General features: G+C 32.5%; 1 protein-coding gene across 15 annotated transcripts in view; it reads right to left on the bottom strand.

Annotated features, from left to right (window-relative positions):
- LOC128247032 (glutamate receptor ionotropic, NMDA 2B-like) overlaps nt 1-19,294 on the bottom strand; it is a 1,133,867-nt gene that overhangs the window by 795,528 nt on the left and 319,045 nt on the right. For 5 of the 15 annotated variants that reach the window (XM_089347821.1, XM_089347820.1, XM_089347825.1 and 2 more), the window contains exon 1: nt 14,197-14,270. The exons of 6 other annotated variants lie outside the window; for them this stretch is intronic. The gene's annotated coding sequence lies outside the window, so the exon portion shown is untranslated. Of the gene's footprint in view, nt 1-14,196; nt 14,271-14,637; nt 14,722-19,294 lie in introns of those variants that run through there. 4 more of the 15 variants (XM_089347824.1, XM_089347823.1, XM_089347816.1 and 1 more) reach the window with 3 other exon arrangements.

Here is a 19,294-nt window from a genome sequence, read left to right as displayed (position 1 = left end):
CTAAATATAATTTGTAAGAACTGATTATCGTAATCTAAGGAAAGCCTATTTGAAACGTTGTATGAGATAAAGTGCGATGTTGATTGGTTTTAGCAAGTTTGCTTGTCTCCCTGTGAATAGGAAAGTTCAAAAATAAAGCAACAAACAAATGTAAATGTAATTAATGATCTATCAAAGTTCTTCTAGTTTTAGCCTCGATACGTGTATATGTGTTTGTGTGTATTTATTTATGTGTGTGTCTGCGTGTATGGATATATATATATATATATATATATATATATATATATATATATATATATATATATATATATATATATATATATATATATATATATATATATATATATATATATATATATATATATATACATATATATATATACACAAATATATATATATATATATATATATATATATATATATATATATACATATATGCCTTTATTCATATATATGTTTATGTATAATTATGTGCGAATATATGTATATATGTGAATAGGCATTTCTCTGTACGTGTGAGTGTGTGTGCATGTGTACATGTTTTGCTATCAGTCTTCTCAGAAAATTAAAATGCAATTTATTATTTAATAAAATTCGATCTAACAGTAACAGTCGGAATGAGGAAAGCTGAAAGTAGTTATGCAATCTGTTCGAAATAATAGTCAGAGGTTCCTCCAGTCGCAGCCTAACTTTGACAAAATAAAAACCTCATTTAACAATTTAGTACTTCATATATAAATAATCACTTAATAATATTTGGAACATATTTGATTATTGGTCCGTTTGATTCGAGATGACCTTGTGTTAAATGCAAACTAAAGTGAAGCTCTCAAATAAACAGTAGGATACTGCTTTATGTATCATTACATAGTTCAATCATTTATTACTCATCATCCGATACATTGCGGAAGGCTATATATATATATATATATATATATATATATATATATATATATATATATATATATATATATATATATATATATATATATATATATATATATATATATATATATATGTATGTATGTATGTATGTATGTATGTATGTATGCATATTTCAGGTATGCCTATATGTGCACACATGCGCCTGTTCACACACTGGTTCATGTTATTAACGTATCTGTTAATAGGTGGATGTATGATAGAACATACTTGAAAATAGAAAATATTTTTGTATGTCTTTGCATGTCCTATACAGACTATTAACTCGTTTTACTTTTGTCTATACATTTCTATCAGTCTTATGGTCACATTAAGCACTAATATGTTGATATCCTGTCAAGAACCAAAATTGTTTACTAGACAATCCTCGGCTTGTAATCTGGTACTCTCCTCCCATGATCTACCTTCCATCTCTTCATCTACCTGTTCATCTGATTCCTGTTACTGTACCTATCTGTCAGTCTTCTGTGCTTACTATAATTACTAAAAACCTAATTTTGTCCTTGATAGCTCCTAGAGCGCAATCCGGTTGGAATTTAATGTAAAAATATTTCAGATATGTAAACGAGATACAACATTTGTTATTCGTCTGCAGATGTTTCTATAAAATTATAATTCTTTAAGTTTATTGGGCATGTTCATCCTTTTTAGTTTATATATACATTTCTATATATACATATATATATATAATTAAGGAGAGGAGAAAACAAATTCAATGGCCAATGTATATATTCATTCAATCCATATTAACGAAATTATCCATGGTATACAAGGTACATGCATAGATGCACTCATCTATATGACATATAAATCTTTATCAGAATTTCTGAATGCATACATATACACGAAAATTTATAAGTATATAAAAATTCATACACATATAAAAATCTATAAACACAATTATTCATAAATATAAATATATAAAAGGTGTAAGTCCATAAAAGTACTTGCGAAGTCCGAATGAATGGGATGATAAAGCGGATGTAAAATGATTCATAAGGAGTCTGGAACATGTATAAAGTCTACATATAAATTCTTACGGCTTTTTCGAAAAGTTATAAGTTGCTATGGGCGAGCTAACTCCAACCATAGCAATACTCTATATTTCTCTAATCAGAGTTAACAGAATCACAAGATCAAAATCAAATGTTTTGTCGGACCACTATCTTCGGACATATGATATTAAACACCATGTAGAATATAAAGTATATTACGATGTTATATACAATATAAGGTTTTGGAAGAGTCCATAATATGGAGACAGGCTAAATTAGAATCCTATATTTTAATTATTTTTGAAAAATTTTAACGTTGAAAGCTATTTGTGTCTACAGGTAATTATAACGTCATATATATATATATATATATATATATATATATATATATATATATATATATATATATATATATATAAACATATATAACCACGCACACACTCATATCTATGTACGAGAAACTTCCCTTGGTGCATCCGATCAGGCTTAGATAAATTCCGTCTATAAGTCATTTATTCAAATGTACGTATCTAGAGTAAAATTCCTTTTTAAGAAAAGTAGCCATTTCAGCTTTCATTATTTTGTGAAATACTAGAAGCTCAAATATAATCCTCGTTCGAGTACTACTGTCATACCGAAAAACTACTTTGATACTGCTAAAATATATCTCTCAAACTTATTCAAAGAAAAACCGCGTTATTCATTGACAAAGTTACTTATTAGCAAACGTCCGCTAACTTTATGCTATTGAAATACATGTTGTTATTCTCATTCACTTCTGTTACTACAACCGCCGTCTTTGTTTTGAAATGGCTATGTAAATCAATCCAGCAGAAGTATCATGTTTCCTTATCTCGCAACAGGCATTAATCAGTAATCCACAGAACCTTAATTCTCTAGAATTTTCTCTCGGCTCATGTCGACTTGATACGATATTAAATGCTTGACTAGACTTTGTTCGGTCGAAATACACCTGAAGTGTCCATCAAGTTCACTCGTCAATGCGTCAATGGTCCACAAATAAAAGAAATGAAATCTGAATTTTTAGCATTAACCGCACGGTATTTTAAAGCAGATTCACTCATACAGTAGTTTCTCTCTCAGTTGCATCTAAATTAAATCGATAGTAATTATTACTTAGTAGCTTCTACCAGGTTTTTGATTGGTCTTTTAGAGATTTATGTAGTTATGAAACAGCATACACTACTTCTCGGCTCACCCACCTTGCTTGCGCTGAATTATAAGGAGATGGCTCTTGGAGGAAGAGAAAAGTGCACTAGAGTCAGCAAGTAGTCATTTTTAGTTGAATTCACGGAATAACATAAAATGAAGTGTTGTCTTGGTCCAGATATCTTTCCCATCCCCTACCCGCCATTCGAGCGTGAGTTCAACACTCAAACAAATTAGTTACGCGCATATATTTTTGTAGCCGTTTTATGATTTATCTATAATGCAGTAGACGTCCATAGATATTTCTCACACAATCATTAATTTAAATCGCAATGCCAGTCTTTATTCGCCGTTCAACTGTGTTTCGTCGATGAGGTTTAATAAAGAAGCAACATACCAAGATTTATCATTATATTATCATACATCAGAATCATTCACTCACTACATTCTATTTTGCTTAAAGTGCATCTCAAACATTACCTTTTGCGCCTTCATTTGGTCACAGTTAATCATTACATTAATGGATATTTCCCCTCATCATGGTCGTAATATTAATTGATTATACCAAAGTTAGTATCTAGAGCCAGATGATCAAATAGCTTTGATTTTATTTGAACCTGTTCTATAAATATCTCTCCTAACAAAATAATTGATGGACGATTTATCAAATAACTAAAATATTCCTACCACTGTTGAAATATCTTATTTGAATCATTAATGAGATTTTCGCCATCCGTAGACCTAATCGGAGCACAGGAAAGTGAATGTGATTGCCATATGTAGTTTTACTCGCAAAGATTTATCAGAATATAGATCACATTAATTTTCGAATATAGGTCTTCAGTACTATTGCCTCACATCATATGTCTGTGTTGTGTCGACGCCCCCAAGCGAGGAAGTAGGCTCGACCAAGACATATAAATAGAGGTAGTCTGACCGTGGTAGGAGTGAACTGACGGTAGACTGACTGTTCAGTAGCTGTTGAGTAGCAGTCGAGTAGAGATCATCCGAAGGTGCTAGATAGCAGTTGCTTGAGACATAACAGTCTGATAATGCAAATTATGCTCAGAATCAAAGAACACTTTTGTCGTGTGAAGCAAAATTCATTATATTATCATCCAGCCTCTTGATAAAGTTAACTTGTACTTTTACACCAGATGTGTCCAAGACCTAGAAATAAGTGACAAAGCAAAAGAAATACAAAGAAAGACAGAGAAAGCATGGGAGAAGGGTAGAAGGAAAGCGGGGGAGATTCGCAGATGTCGTAAAAGCTTCTTATTTTCTTGTAGGCAAATTGTGCAAATAGAATAAGTGAATGCTTACCTCTAATTATTGTGAGAGTTATTAGCTACATAATTAATAATAGCATTTCGAGTTCGGGACTGCTATTAAAATGATAATAATTGAATTTTATAATTGTTTTGATTCATTTCCTTTTATATGTTGTATCAATAAAATATTATGAAAGTACCAATATTGAAATTAGCTTGGTTTGTTTCTCTTCGTTTATGTATGCATCATTATTAAGATATGTAATCAATACACGTATGTGCATGCATCCATATACATATAATCTCAGATGCACACATTCATACAAACGTACTTATGGTCCGTGAAGCGAAAATCAAGACGCAGATTGAGAGGTTTTAACAACATTTGTAACAAAAATGTCTCTTCTCAGTTAAATGCCAAGCAGAATCATAACAGTTTGTATTGTATACAGGAAAATAGAGGCAATAACTCTTTCATAAATAGCAAACATATGTTCTTACTGATGACGATGATTTATTATATATTATTATTGTTTTATTTCATTTAACCTTGAATGTTCAATAAGACGAAATTTGAATAAAACCACTCGACTATATATGTTCAACGTCCGAAGATATTAGAATGTGTATCGTGTTTTCCTTTTCCTAGGGTCACGTTTAAGTTTTGTAAGTTCATTGCGGTCCTCTTCGGAATAGTCGGAAGCTTAGAAAATACTTTTTATCTCGATGGTACCATATGAAATGCATTTTCCCCTTATTCCCACAGGAATATGATCTACTTTTTCAGATGAGATTTAATAGACGTATTTTATTTAAATCTCAGTTCAATAGCGTATTTTAGCCCAAAATATAATTCTTCATTGAGTAGATGCTTTATGAAAAATGTCCCCTTTAATACTACTATACGACCTACAAACGTAATTACATTCCAAGTGTCCTTCTATGTTTACAATGTTTGATAACTTAAAAACTATAACATGTCTCCTACAATATCTCCAAGAAATAAAAAGGAACTCGAAGATTATGCTGCAGGTAACTCTCTCAAACGCTACCACGATATAAGAAGTTTGGAACATGTCGATGTTTTGAAGTTACATAGCATGTAAGAAAGAAAGCGTATCTTTTGAAAACATGCATTTGTTTTGACATATGCTTTTTATGAGACCAAATGTTCTTTGTATCCTTTGTGTTGTGTACTTCCTGAAGACAACAATGATGTCTTATCAATAACTCATTTCCCTTGATAATAGCAAGAAAATATATATACATGCATGTATAAATATATCCATATAATTAAGAGATGCATATCCATATTAACATATTCATGAAAATTGTTCATACCGTGACCTGTTTCGTGACCAATTGTAAAATTATTATGGGAATGTAGGTTTAGGGGACATTCTTGCCTAACTCCCAAATCCAATTTGACTACTTTATTTACAGCTATGCTAATCGAAGGGATTCTGTCTCCCTCTGATACGGCACGATATATATGTATAATACATATATATATATATATATATATATATATATATATATATATATGTATATCACAAATGTAATTCATTTAGATAATCAGTGATACTAGGCTTCAAAGGTTTACCGGGAATCTGACGGAATGTATATGTATTTATATTCTTCGATTAGGATGTTATGGCATTTTTGCTTAAAGCATTGTGAGTTCCTGAGCTGAAATACGGTCTTCGTTGGAATAACCTATTATTCTTTTATTCTTTTACATGTTTCAGTCATTTTACTGTGGCCATGCTTGAGCACCACCTGTAGTCGAACAAATCAACTCCAGGACTTTTTGTAAGCTTAGTACTTATTCTATCGTTCTCTTTTGCCGAACTGCTAATTTTTAGGGATGCTGAATTATGTAGCTAAATTCGGAGAGCTGAATTATGTAGCTAAAATGATTCTCTCGAACTAGTTTAAGGTCATGAGCTAGCCTGGAAGATAATAAACTTATAGGTAGCCATGAAGACGTTTCTTCTTACGGATGTCGTGATAGAAAATTATGCGTGCAGCCTATGGTAACGCTAGAATGTTATAAAGCATCGAAGTCAGGCAGTTAAATGTTTTGCTCATACAGTACAGCATCTGTGATAGTTAATAAATATCGATCATTAGACCTCTGCTCAGCAGAACTTCTATGTCAATTCAATGAATAATTCATTACTGTAAAACAAACAAATTAGACTGCTGATTTCACCTCGAATAAAATGAAGAACTCTCTTGTTGATAGGAGGAAAAAAAATACATGCTAATAGTTACGGTCTTGGTATAGCAAATCAAAATATCAGGAATCGTAACCCTGATCTTAATCGTGAAGTGAATATCAGGAATACTGTTTATTTACTTTACTGTTTTGGCATCACTCTGTGGGTATCTACTTGAGAATTAGCCGCTAATCAGAAAAATGATCAAGACAGATATAAACATTGTACGTTGAAGTTTACTTCATAAATAAAACGTTTTAAGTTAAACACCCAAAATACACACGCAAGCGCACCCCCCCTCATATGTACTTTCATCTATCTATCTATCTATCTATCTATCTATCTATCTATCTATCTATCTATCTATACGTCTGTCTATCCGTCTGTCTATCTATATACATATATATACGTGTACACACACACACATACATACCTGCATACATACATACACTTACATATAAGTACGTATATGTATATCTATACACATATGGAAGTGTGTGTATGTATATACAATACAATAATTCAGTGTACTGGTGTAGAATATAGGTAAAATGGAAAGCAGGACTAATAAATAATTACTCCAGCCGAGACGATGAGAAGTCATTTCGTTTCACATTTAAATTCAAATTTTCTATCTCAAGCTGAAACACGATCAATATACTGCGTATTTTAGTCCAACGAATCAACTCCATCACTTTTTTTTTTTTAGTCTCGTATGAATTACATCAGTGTCTTTTTTCTGCAACCGCTTTATTCCGGAGACATGAACAAACGAATACGCAAGCGGTATGGTGGACAAACTCACAAAAAAAAAGGAAAAAAAAAGAAAAAAACCGAGATACACCACATAGCAGGCTTATGAAATCTAAGTAGTAGTGGAGTCGATTTATTCGACTAAATTCTTCAAGGTGGCACCAGAGTAGGCCCGCAGTTTAATACTTGAAACAAGTGGATATATATGGGAGTCCAGAAAAATAGGACGAATGCTGCCGTTGATTACCAGCATTCGTCCTATTTTTCTGGACTGCCATGCTAGCTTGGCGATAACTATTAATACTCGGTACTGCTGCCGTAGTCTCCTTGAGAGAGATTTAGAAATAATAATAATAATAATAATAATAATAATAATAATAATAATAATAATAATAATAATATATATATATATATATATTTGCTCGTAAGAGCAATAAGGTGTATAATTTGCTTGTGCCTTTGTGTTTACGCATGTACAGCGTGGAATCGCTGTACGACAACCTGACAAAGAAAAACACGTAACTCTAACAACTTGAGAGGAAGTATAAAGTACTTGTTTATACTATCGTGATATAATATTAAAAGCCTACACATGAAGTTTATCTACAGAAACAAACTATAAACAAAAAGATAGAACTGACGGATTCCACAGATATGGAATCTGCAGTAAATGTATATAAAAATTAACTGTTAAACCATTTTTAATGCGGTGAACCTAATTTTAGTTGTTACAATGCAAAACCTTTGATCCTTTGGATCGTATGCGAATAACATGGTAACAAAAAGATAGTATTCTGATTTCATGCAATAGACTACGCCGTCGACATCGTCATTATTAGAAGTTGCTAAAATGAAACGGGAAAGGTTAATAAAGAACTGTGAAAAATACAAAATATGAAGTTTTCCAATTGAACACACATACATATATGTATGCCATTCAAAACTACATAAGACCCTATTCTTTTTTTCGTATTCACTGCCCTACGTGTCTTCAGATGGAACAATATATCTTTCGTTGGACTCACCACCTGAATAAAATGGTACGCATATAAAATACAAACGCAGACCAAAAAGAGAAACACGCACACATACACACGCATATATAGGTAAATATTTCCTCTTTGTCGGCCGGTGAAAATCGAAGTAGATACAACTATGAATATAGTGTGTAAATATTGGTTTAAAAACCACTTGCGTAGAAAATGCCGAAAGCTTGCCATGGGACACGAACTCCATTCTGTAAACATGACTTTTTCTATCCAAAAGCTTTTTTGAATCCAATATTTTCACGATATTAGTTTTATGTACTCCGAGATTCACCGTTTCTTAAAGGAACTATTTCACATTCTCGAAGTTTCTATATCTTACACATATATAATTTATAGATGAATAAATATATATACACATAATATAAATGCACGTATAGGTACCGTAACTCCTCGAGTATAGTCCGCCATTGAGTATAATACGCAGGCGATTTTTAGGGGGCTGTACCTCTGAAAAACCTAAACCTTGTGTATAATACGCACCCCTTCTCTAACATGAGTCAAGGAGGTCTATATAACGTCTATATAACGTCCTTGGTTTGTAAACATATATACGGTAACGTCCTTTATTATTATTTTATATATAACATAATGCAAACGTGTAGCTTTTTGTACACATTGCAGAAAATAAAGAAATAACAGTGAAAAATAAATATTAAGTAAATTGCCTTTATATATTTATCACTATCGGTTACAAGCCCGACATCACAAAATGCGTCTGAATAAACATTGCCGCAGAGCAAATAGAGATTCGGACATTGCTTAGAAAATATTTTTCATTTTTAACCTCGTATATAGTACGCACTAAGGATTTTGATCTTAAAATTTTAGGGAAAAAATGCGGATTATACTCGAGGATTTACGGCATGTAATTTTATAAGCTCATGCATACACATGTATGCGTTGCATGTGTGTTGGTATAAATATACGTATATATTATATCAGAATTAGGAAACCTGAAAGATTGCAGATCATATACGTATTTTTGAGAGAAATACTTATTTTGCAATCATATAATCAGTCTAATTTTTATGACTGGAATTAAAAATACGAAATGATATTTATTTAAACTTCATGGATTCTTCTCAGAAATGAAACAAGGAGGAAGAAAATTACAATAGGAAAGATAATACAATATACCCCCAAGTATATATACATATATATGTGTGCCTGTGTTTGTGTGTGTGTGTGTTTGTGTGTGTGTGTGTATGTGTATATGTGTGAGTCTGTGTGTGTGTGTGTGTATGTATATATAAGGATATACACACGCACTCACACACACACACACACACACACACACACACACACACACACACGCATATATGTATGTATATATAAACAGTAGGCATCTCGAGAATTTTAGAGACAGAAATAATCTAATGCATCACGTGATATTACAATAATGTCTGGAGACGACGTGTTGATAACGGCTTGAAGGTCTGTGATATATCTAAATATTTCAAGATTAATTTCTTATGGGTAGCTCTCGCTTGATGGTAAAAGCTAAATTGTATCTGGCATTGTAATATTGTGCAAATACTTTGTCAGATTGAATTATTCAACATAGAGGACTTTAAAGGATATTTGATAAAAATCATTATCTAAATTAATCATTAGATATGATATATGAAGATAAATATATATATGTATATAAAATTTCAAAAGTGAATGTATTAAGAAGAGATGTTTCAACAAAGATGGATATCACAAGTATTATTTAATTTGATAAATATCTAACAGAAGATGGTATATTTTATTTCTGGTAAGCATTTATATAAATTCACAAAGTTTATTTTTCAAATGTGAAATATTCAGCCTACTGTGTATGTTCTATTTTTTTTGCTTTCAAATGTTTCATACATAATTTGTATTATCTTCTAAAACAATCAAATTGAACGCCATAAGAATGCTATACACACACACTATGAAAGATAAAGAGAGAGAGAGAGAGAGAGAGAGAGAGAGAGAGAGAGAGAGATACAAGAGGGAGAGAAAGAATATGGCATAAGTATGTTGTGTATATATGGAATGATATTATAATCATTTATGTATAAGGAGAACTAAGGAGATAATATGAATAGTTATATTTCACCAAGAAACAACAAAGTGGCAGAGGCGTGTAAGTGGTCATTAAAGCTGGTACTAAAGCCGATGATGCAAGAACAAATTCAATAATTGGTCCTATCGGTGCATCCGTTGTCCCAAATTCTGTTTTACTAAGACGTGAATGAAGGAAGTCACCCGTACGACAAATAAAGCTGTTGAAGTGACGGACTTTTTAAAGTCTCCAACATCAATAAATACGACTGTGGCGCGTTATGGAATAATGAATATAACGGAAGGGATTATCTACAATAGAAAGATCATATCATAATCATTACATTCTCCCTCGTTATTAAGTACTTTTTTCCCTATTTTTTGTCAATAAAAACATCTGTGTGTGTGTATTGAATCAGAATGTATTCTAATATATTTATGGCTTATTGATATATGACTTAACAGAATTATTAATATAAGAGTCTATTTGCGTCCTGCATGGACCTAGAAAGACCAAAGTTTAAATTAGGACACAATACATATGCTTAGACGAGTGGAGATGCTTATTAGTAGAAGAAACCCCTACCGAAAGCTAATCTGTTTCACAAATCCTGTGAAATTCCAGTGAAACACACAGACACACATATGTATACATATATATACATATGAGTGTGTTTTCATATATTCGCGTATATGTGTGTGAGCATGTTGAACATGCATAAAGACATAATTAATCCTTTCAACTAAAGGCACAAGGCATAATTAATGACGATCTAACTTATTGAACAACATCATCCGGAAAAGGTTCGTGAATTTGTGTTTGTTAATCTCTGACTAATATAGTCTAATACTCTCACAAAAGTTATGAATATTTATCTATATTCTGTAAACCGAGTTCTCTTTTATTTTGTTTTGTACATTTGCAGAGATACAGACTTCAGCATATATATAATATATATATACATATATATATATATATATATATATATATATATATATATATATATATATATATATATATATATATATATATATATATATATGTGTGTGTGTGTGTGTGTGTGTGTGTGTGTGTGTGTGTGTGTGTGTGTGCGTGTGTGCGTATGTGTGTGTGTTTTGTGAGCGTGTGCATACGTGAGTATGTGTTTGTGCGTCTGTGTATGTGCGTATTGCAAATAATACGATATAATCAAAAGTAATGTTACGTCACGAAGTGATGAACGAAAACATATCTATTGAAAATGTGAACTTAATTCATTGGTGATATAAGTGAAAGCTTATTTTAGCAAGTGATTTAGTAGCATAACTCTAATTGCAGTGAAGTTTGTATATTGTAAGGATCTATTGGAATACAAGCTTTGCAAGAATCTAAAACAGTTTTCAGCAATTCTTTATTTGAAGACTTCTACCAAATAATTGCTGTTACATCACGGAACTATAATTAAATTCATATATATCATTTTGCAGATGAGCAAAAGTAAATACCTATTTGAATTATTGAAATAGTTATATAATTTGAAAAATAAAATTTAAGTTTCCCAGATATAAATCTACTCTACGAAATTCCAGTAACAAATTGGAATCTGTCAGATATAAATATATGTTGAATTTATCTCCAGTAGCGTAACATAACAACATGTTTTATAGAGATCATACTATCTACGTAAATTTTGAAATAAAATACAGAATTATATAGAAACAAAATTAAATTTATTTTCCTTGAATATCAAAAACAAATTTTTCTTGGAATAACATTTTTGTGAAGGCTGTTTATATTTAAGGGAAACTTTATGTAATACTGTAAAAATGCAAATCAAAGAGGTAAACTTAGGGAGGATTATTTAATTATTCAAAAGTATGTAGATATGTGCTCTATAATTTCAAAAGTAGTTTATTCAGAATTATGCGTTTTGCGTAAAATATCAATATTCTCACGTTTTTCTCTTTTTTTTTTGTTAGGTTCCAACAAATGGAAATACCGTATAAATGGATGATCTAGAGATGACTTGGAAGAGTTATTGCATAATAGCGACTGAATGTAGAGTATGAGATAAGATAGAATAATTTTCGGTTTCCCTAACATAACTTTTATGTTTTTATTCTTTGATTTGTTTTAGTCATTTGACTAAGGCCAAGCTGGAGTACCGTCTTTAGTCGAACAGGACTTAGTCTGTGTTAGCCTAGTACTTATTCTATCGGTCTCTTTTGCCCGACGACTAAGTTACGGTGACGTAAATACACCAACATTGGTTGCCAAACGATGGTGGAGGGGGATAATCACACACACACAAGCAAATATATATATACATATATATATATATATATATATATATATATATATATATATATATATATATATATATATATACGACGGGCTTCTTTCAGTTTCCGTCTTTGTTACAAAATCCACTCACAAGGCTGTTGTCGGCTGGAGGTAATAGTAGAAGACTCTTGCCCAAGGTGCCACGCTGTGGGAGTGAACCCAGAAACATGTGATAGGTAAGCAAGCTTCTTACTACACAGCCACTCCTGCCCCAAATAAATTTCAATTATTTTCATATTTGAACCAGGCACTACACGTGAGGAAGTTTTGTAGCTTTGTTCTTACAGTCTCCTCTTAGAAAATGTTCGGCAATTTGCATATTCCTTCGCTTTCTCTCCCCCTCTCGCTCTTCCTCTGATTCTCGTAGGAGTGGCTGTGTTGTAAGTAGCTTGCTTACGAACCACATGGTTCCGGTTTCAGTCCCACTGCCCTGGCACCTTGGGTAAGTCTCTTCTACGACCAAAGCCTTGTAAGTGCATTTGGTAGACTGAAAGAAGCCCGTTGTATATAGGTATATATATGTATATATGTATGTGTGTGTATATGTTTATGCGTCTGCGTTTGCCCCCCCCCCCCCCCACGTTGCTTGACAACTGATGCTGGTGTGCTTACGTACACGCAACTTAGCCGTTCAGCAAAGGATACCGATAGAATAAAGACTAGGCTTACAAAGAATAAGTCCCAGGGTATGATTTGTTCGACTAAAGGCAGTGCTCCAGCATGTCCACAGTCAAATGATCGAAATAAATAAAAGAGTAAAGGAGTAAACACACACGCTTTCCTCGCACATATACACTGCGCATACAGTCAAATTTTATCTGATTCTGAAAATCAAACACACACACACACACACACACACACACATACACACACACATGTATATATATGCAGGTGCATACACACACACATATACATGCAAAGAGAGAGAGAGAGAGAGAAAGAGAGAGGGGAGGGAGAGGGAGAGAGAGGGAGAGAGGAAGAAAGAGAAGTAGACAAATAGATAGTTAGACAGATAGGTAAATAGATAGATAGAAAGATGGACTGACAGATTCTTTGATAAATGCTTGTGTGTATATAACTTTGAATGGAACTGTTTATAGGCCAGAAAGACTGATAATCATTTCATAATATTCATCCTCAGAATATTTTGTGAATGAATGAGATTCAATTCACAGTTGTAAGTGTAACATTTACAAAACAAATAAGTTATAAGTGATTGAAAGATGTATGACATTGTGGTTAATTAAAAATAAGCTGGTGATCTATTGAATTCCCGTCCACTGAAATTGGTTTAAATTTATGTGAAGATTTTGTTGTGAATTAATCAAAAGTCATAATTGATACAATTGTTAAATGATTTCATTATCAAATTAGTGCAAAATAGCAATTATTGGAAATGGAGAAATTGTAAGAGCATGCTGGTATATTTTGTAGTACCTTTTTTTAGCCGTAAAGTATATCCCAATATGTATTTGTTGGTTGCTCGCGGAAGATAATACACATTAAATGCTCTTACCTGGAAACAAAAGAAAGAAAAACAATCATTATCTATATTTTAAACGACATTTAACTGAAATTTAGATATTAATATTAGCCAATTGCATGCATGACACATGTAATTTCGAGGTATATGCGTTTTTGGAAGCTGCCTGTTTGGAAACGACTATAAATTCTGAAGTATACACTGGAACGTTGACGTAAGTTAGTTTCTGTGAAGAATATCAGAAGTGTGATGTAAATAAATTATAGCGGATAAATGATCATTTAAACATTGGGTTAAGTGTAACAGAAATCGGGCGATATCATCTATGCAGTTATATATATGATCGCGATGTATTAACATTAACACGTTTTACACGTCTTAAAATCTCTACATACCTTGCTCATTCTTCTTTATGTTTGAGTTAAGAGTGTTCCCAGTCTTACTAAATACGTGGCTGAGTTGGTGTGTTGGTTGAACTGTCGATGCCTACACCCAAGTACGTGAATTTATTCACGTAAAAATCTCAGATGTATGTATGTATGACGAATTCCGTCTGAGGAAAGAATAGCTTTTTGTTATCTCAGACCTCTGTTTGTTTAAAATATATCCGGGATTGCCCGATATTTAAGAGATTCGATTTAGATTTCATAAAACGTTACATTCTAGCGTAGCTCCAGACAGAGTGCTTTCTGTATATTATTATAAATACTCAATTGTAAGGTTTTAACATTTTAAAACATTTCTGTTTTATATATTCAGCAATATAAAAGATATGAAGTTTTAAATAAAGAAAAAAGCAAACGAGAAATATATTCATGCAAGGACGTTATTCATACCGAAATGATATGCTTCTTCTATAGTAAGAGATTCATGTGTAATGCGTAAACGTGCCATATTCAAAAGGAAGAAAATATATTTTCGTTGGGAATATTAAATTCCTTTTACTAATACAGATTCAAGTTTGTAAAAATAGATAACTACGGTATTTTTAATGGAAATATTTTATCAGTTTTTACATTAGTTTTCTATATATTCCAAAATTATTGGCTTCTACACGCATTGACGTTATGATATCGACTTGCGCCATAGTAATGTGTTGAGATTACTCTTTCGACTTCTGTTTACTGTTAAGTTCAGGGTAAATAAATAGCCTCATTGAATGTTATGCATGTATCTACATCACGCTTAAGTATCCAGAGGAATAGGTCTATAACTTAAAGAACCTAGGAATGTAGTTTTGCTCTTAAAATTTTAATGTCAGTAGCATTTCCTTGTAAAATATTTGAGGCATACAATAGGCTCATACACTTACATTGCAATATGCACACACACACACGCACACACGCACACACACACACACACACACACACATCTATATATACGTACTTATCGTCAGAGGTAAGTACTTTCTCTTTTTCTTTATCTTATCCTGTTTTTCTCTCCTTTTTCTTTTTCCTCTCTTTCTCTTCAATTAATCACGTGAAAGCGTTATAATTACATTCCCTCTACCTCACGTCATAGTCGCTTCCCTTTCTCTCTTTTCCTGCTCCCGGCATATTCTCTCTCCCCCTTTTTCTCTCTCCTTATTTTACTCTAATCACACGAAAGTGTTACCGACGGGCTAAGTAACGCAATTAGCAGCAGAATTATTATAAGATAAGAGCAGCTTACGTCACTAAGCTAACAGAATCAATGAGTAGTCAGAATAATGCCTTGCAACATTTTTGACGGATCTTTGTATTCTGAGTTCAAATTCTGCCTAGACCAGCTTTATATTTCATTTTTTCTTAACTAATAAAACAAAGTACCCGCCTATTATTGTTTCTTTAATATCGATTCAGTAGTGATAATATGAAATCTCTTACTCGTGAAATTGCTGATATCGTGTCCAAATCAGAAACAAGTTATAAGTGTAGTTAAAGAGCTATACTGGCAGAATCGTCAGTTTCACTTTGATTTTCAACGCTCTGGGACCAACAAAATTATACTATCTGCCGAAGTAAAATTTGCAGCCCTGCACCGGTCATAGGAATACTTATGAAAGAACAGTAGAATGGCAAATTATTGTCGAGACAGATTAAAATATAGGTCTAAAAGTTTGGCACAGGGTCAGTAATTAGGAGAATGTGAGTAAGTCGATTATATCGATCCCAGTGATCAACTAATTCTTGTTTTATCGACCGCCGAGGCATGAAAGCTAAAGTCGTCTTTGACAGAATTTGAATTCACAATTTAAAGACGGTGCGGTAAAAATTCTGACAGCTCGCCGATTTAGCAGCAGATAAAATACTCTGCTCCATATTGATTCGCTTCATTGAATTCGGAGGTGAGACCTCTCTTAAAACAAGTTTAACTTTTATCATTTGAAGGAAGATGAAATAAATTCTAGCCAAGTATTGCGTTTGATATAAAACACTAAGTACTAAAGTTGTTAAGAGTTTCTGTGTTTATGACAAGATAGAAAGTACCCTTAGGGATCCACTACCATTAAAAGGAGGGCGAAAGTAATTGTGGCATTGAAACACACGTTATCACATTCACCGAGTTGCAGTATATTTCCTTGGTCCTGCCGGAGAGCAGAAATATCATTCTTTGTTTCGGTGTTATTTAACCTTACTTTAATGGAATCCTTATAACTGATGATTCAGTTCTATTATACAATTTGATCACTGTCTAATGTACTACACTCGTCAATGGTCGATAAAATTTAACTTCCGTTTCTTAAAGAACGCGATTTTCCAGTTTGTGACGTAACCTTGTTGAATTTTTTCGGAAAGTAAGTCCTTTATCCAGATACCATAATATTCAGAATTTGATTGCATTGTAAAGACACTCTGTCAAACTGTTCCTTTTAACGCATCAGATGGACTGTATAGCGTATAAATATTCTGCATACAATTTTAAGACATTTAAGTCACTTAAGTACATGTCCGCAATAATTTGTGTGCATTGTCTAATCATTATTATGAGCACATATTTTCTTGTTTCTTTCCTATAAGCATTTGTATAAACATGATCTATTTCTCTCTCTCTTTCACTCTTTCTTTCTCTCTCTTACACACACACACAGACACACACACACACACAGACACACACACACACAGACACACACACACACAGACACACACACACACAGACACACACACACACACATTATCTCTCTCTCTTTGTAAATCTATATTCATGTATGCACATATACGTATATATATATATATATATATATAGAAACACACAAATATATACATATATAGGAGTAGGGTAAAATCATCTCAAATACTTTTTCTAAATTCATGTTTTGTTATACATACATATACACACATATATATGCATGTACATACACATGTGCGTGTGGTGTGTGTATGCATGTGTGTGTGTGTGGGGGGGGGGGTGTTTGTGTGTGAAAGAGTGAGAGAGTTCAAAATAGCTGTATCACAAGTATTAGTGACCAGGCGTATTTTCTTGTGCAAGAAATCAGTAGTAAAAAATAAATGCCAAAAAAAAAAAAAAACAGGGTGATATTCATTCAAGTTGATAATCGTGATATTTAACTTTAAGTAAACACTATTGAACTTTGTAAATATTTTGAATTTTTATAGATAATATTTTTCTCATTTATTTTCATAAAGAATACACAATTCCCCACTGTTATGTTGTCTTGAAATTAATAACAATTCATAAAGCAACAAAATCGTCTAACATTAACATACAAAAGAGCATTTTCTAAAGAACCGTTAAACACACCTAATACATTGATGTAAAATATTTATTCATGAATAAGCAGTCCTTGGCATTACATATATTTTCGGACAAGCACAATGTCGTAAACACGCTTTAAAATTTACGCTTAATCTGATTGCTCGTAGAAATAATGAGGAATCGTCGGTATGAGCGATACCAAGATTTGAGAAACTCTCAAATCTAATGTCGGAACCGTCAATCTTAGTTATAAACACCGTTGTAAACTACACTGAAAATAACACAAAGAGAAAAGAAGCTTCTGGAAATTAAAGGGAATAGATGAGCTTGTTTAAAATACTAAGAAGAAAAGAAGAAAAATAATTTTTCTGCCCAGTTTGAGGAAGTAATCGTCAAAGCCATTTGTGCAAACAAAATTCTTCCGGTTCAATAAAAATTGTAAGTGTGCTAAGAGACTTTATTCCAATAAAGATGGGCAGTTCACTCATACAGCCTACTGACCTTAATTTACAAATAGTCCGAAGCAGCTGTGAACGAATAAAGGAATTACAATGCAGTAAACTATCCCAAAGAAATACACAAACAATAAATATTGCTTAAAACAAAGAAAAAAATCTTTTATCACTAAAATCTTCGAATTATGTTGATAACAATAAAACTCTAGCAAAACCAGTAATATATAGAAAGGAAAATCATGCTCACGTCAGGTATTCATCGAACGATTTGGAGTGTTGAAACGGAAAACGTGTTATCTTCATGTGTTTGTGTCGTGACATTTTTATTTTAATAACAAGGATATATGTATGCACACGTGCCAATATATGTGAGTGAATATATGTGTGTGCGTGTATTTGTGTGTGTATGTATGGGTATGCTAATGGGTGTACTTCCGCAGAAACAAAATAAAAAAAAAAACTAAATGAAGAATAGAAGTACACATACACTTTCACAAAATGTTGCATCAATTAACGTACAAAACACAAAAAATTGTTGTTCCGTATGTTGTCTCATGCCCTTCTAAATTTACATTCGAAATGATGTTGATGTATGCATCCCAGCTGGTCTAAACTGTGTCAATGACCGTGAAAGCTAAGTCAGCCAAGCCAATATTAAATTCAGTCATGCTAATCAGGCAGAATGGAAAGGAGAAAACTAAAAGCAAACCAAACATGCACTCAAGATGAAGGCATCCACCTTGCTTTTGAACCCGCATTTCGAAAGACTCCGCGCAAACAATGAGAAGTGAATAACAGGATCTCAAGTAATTAATTATTCTTCATTTTCATGATGTATACATGTACATAAGAGCCATAACAATGAACTTTTGTTTCAGGGACTCTGAGGATTGGAAAAAAA

Source organism: Octopus bimaculoides, chromosome 2, assembly GCF_046866305.1.
Source record: "Octopus bimaculoides isolate indiv1 chromosome 2, ASM4686630v1, whole genome shotgun sequence".
NCBI classification, from domain to species: domain Eukaryota; kingdom Metazoa; phylum Mollusca; class Cephalopoda; order Octopoda; family Octopodidae; genus Octopus; species Octopus bimaculoides.
The sequence above is the reverse complement of the archived record's forward strand: the minus strand, read 5'-3'. Positions and strand labels throughout refer to the sequence as shown.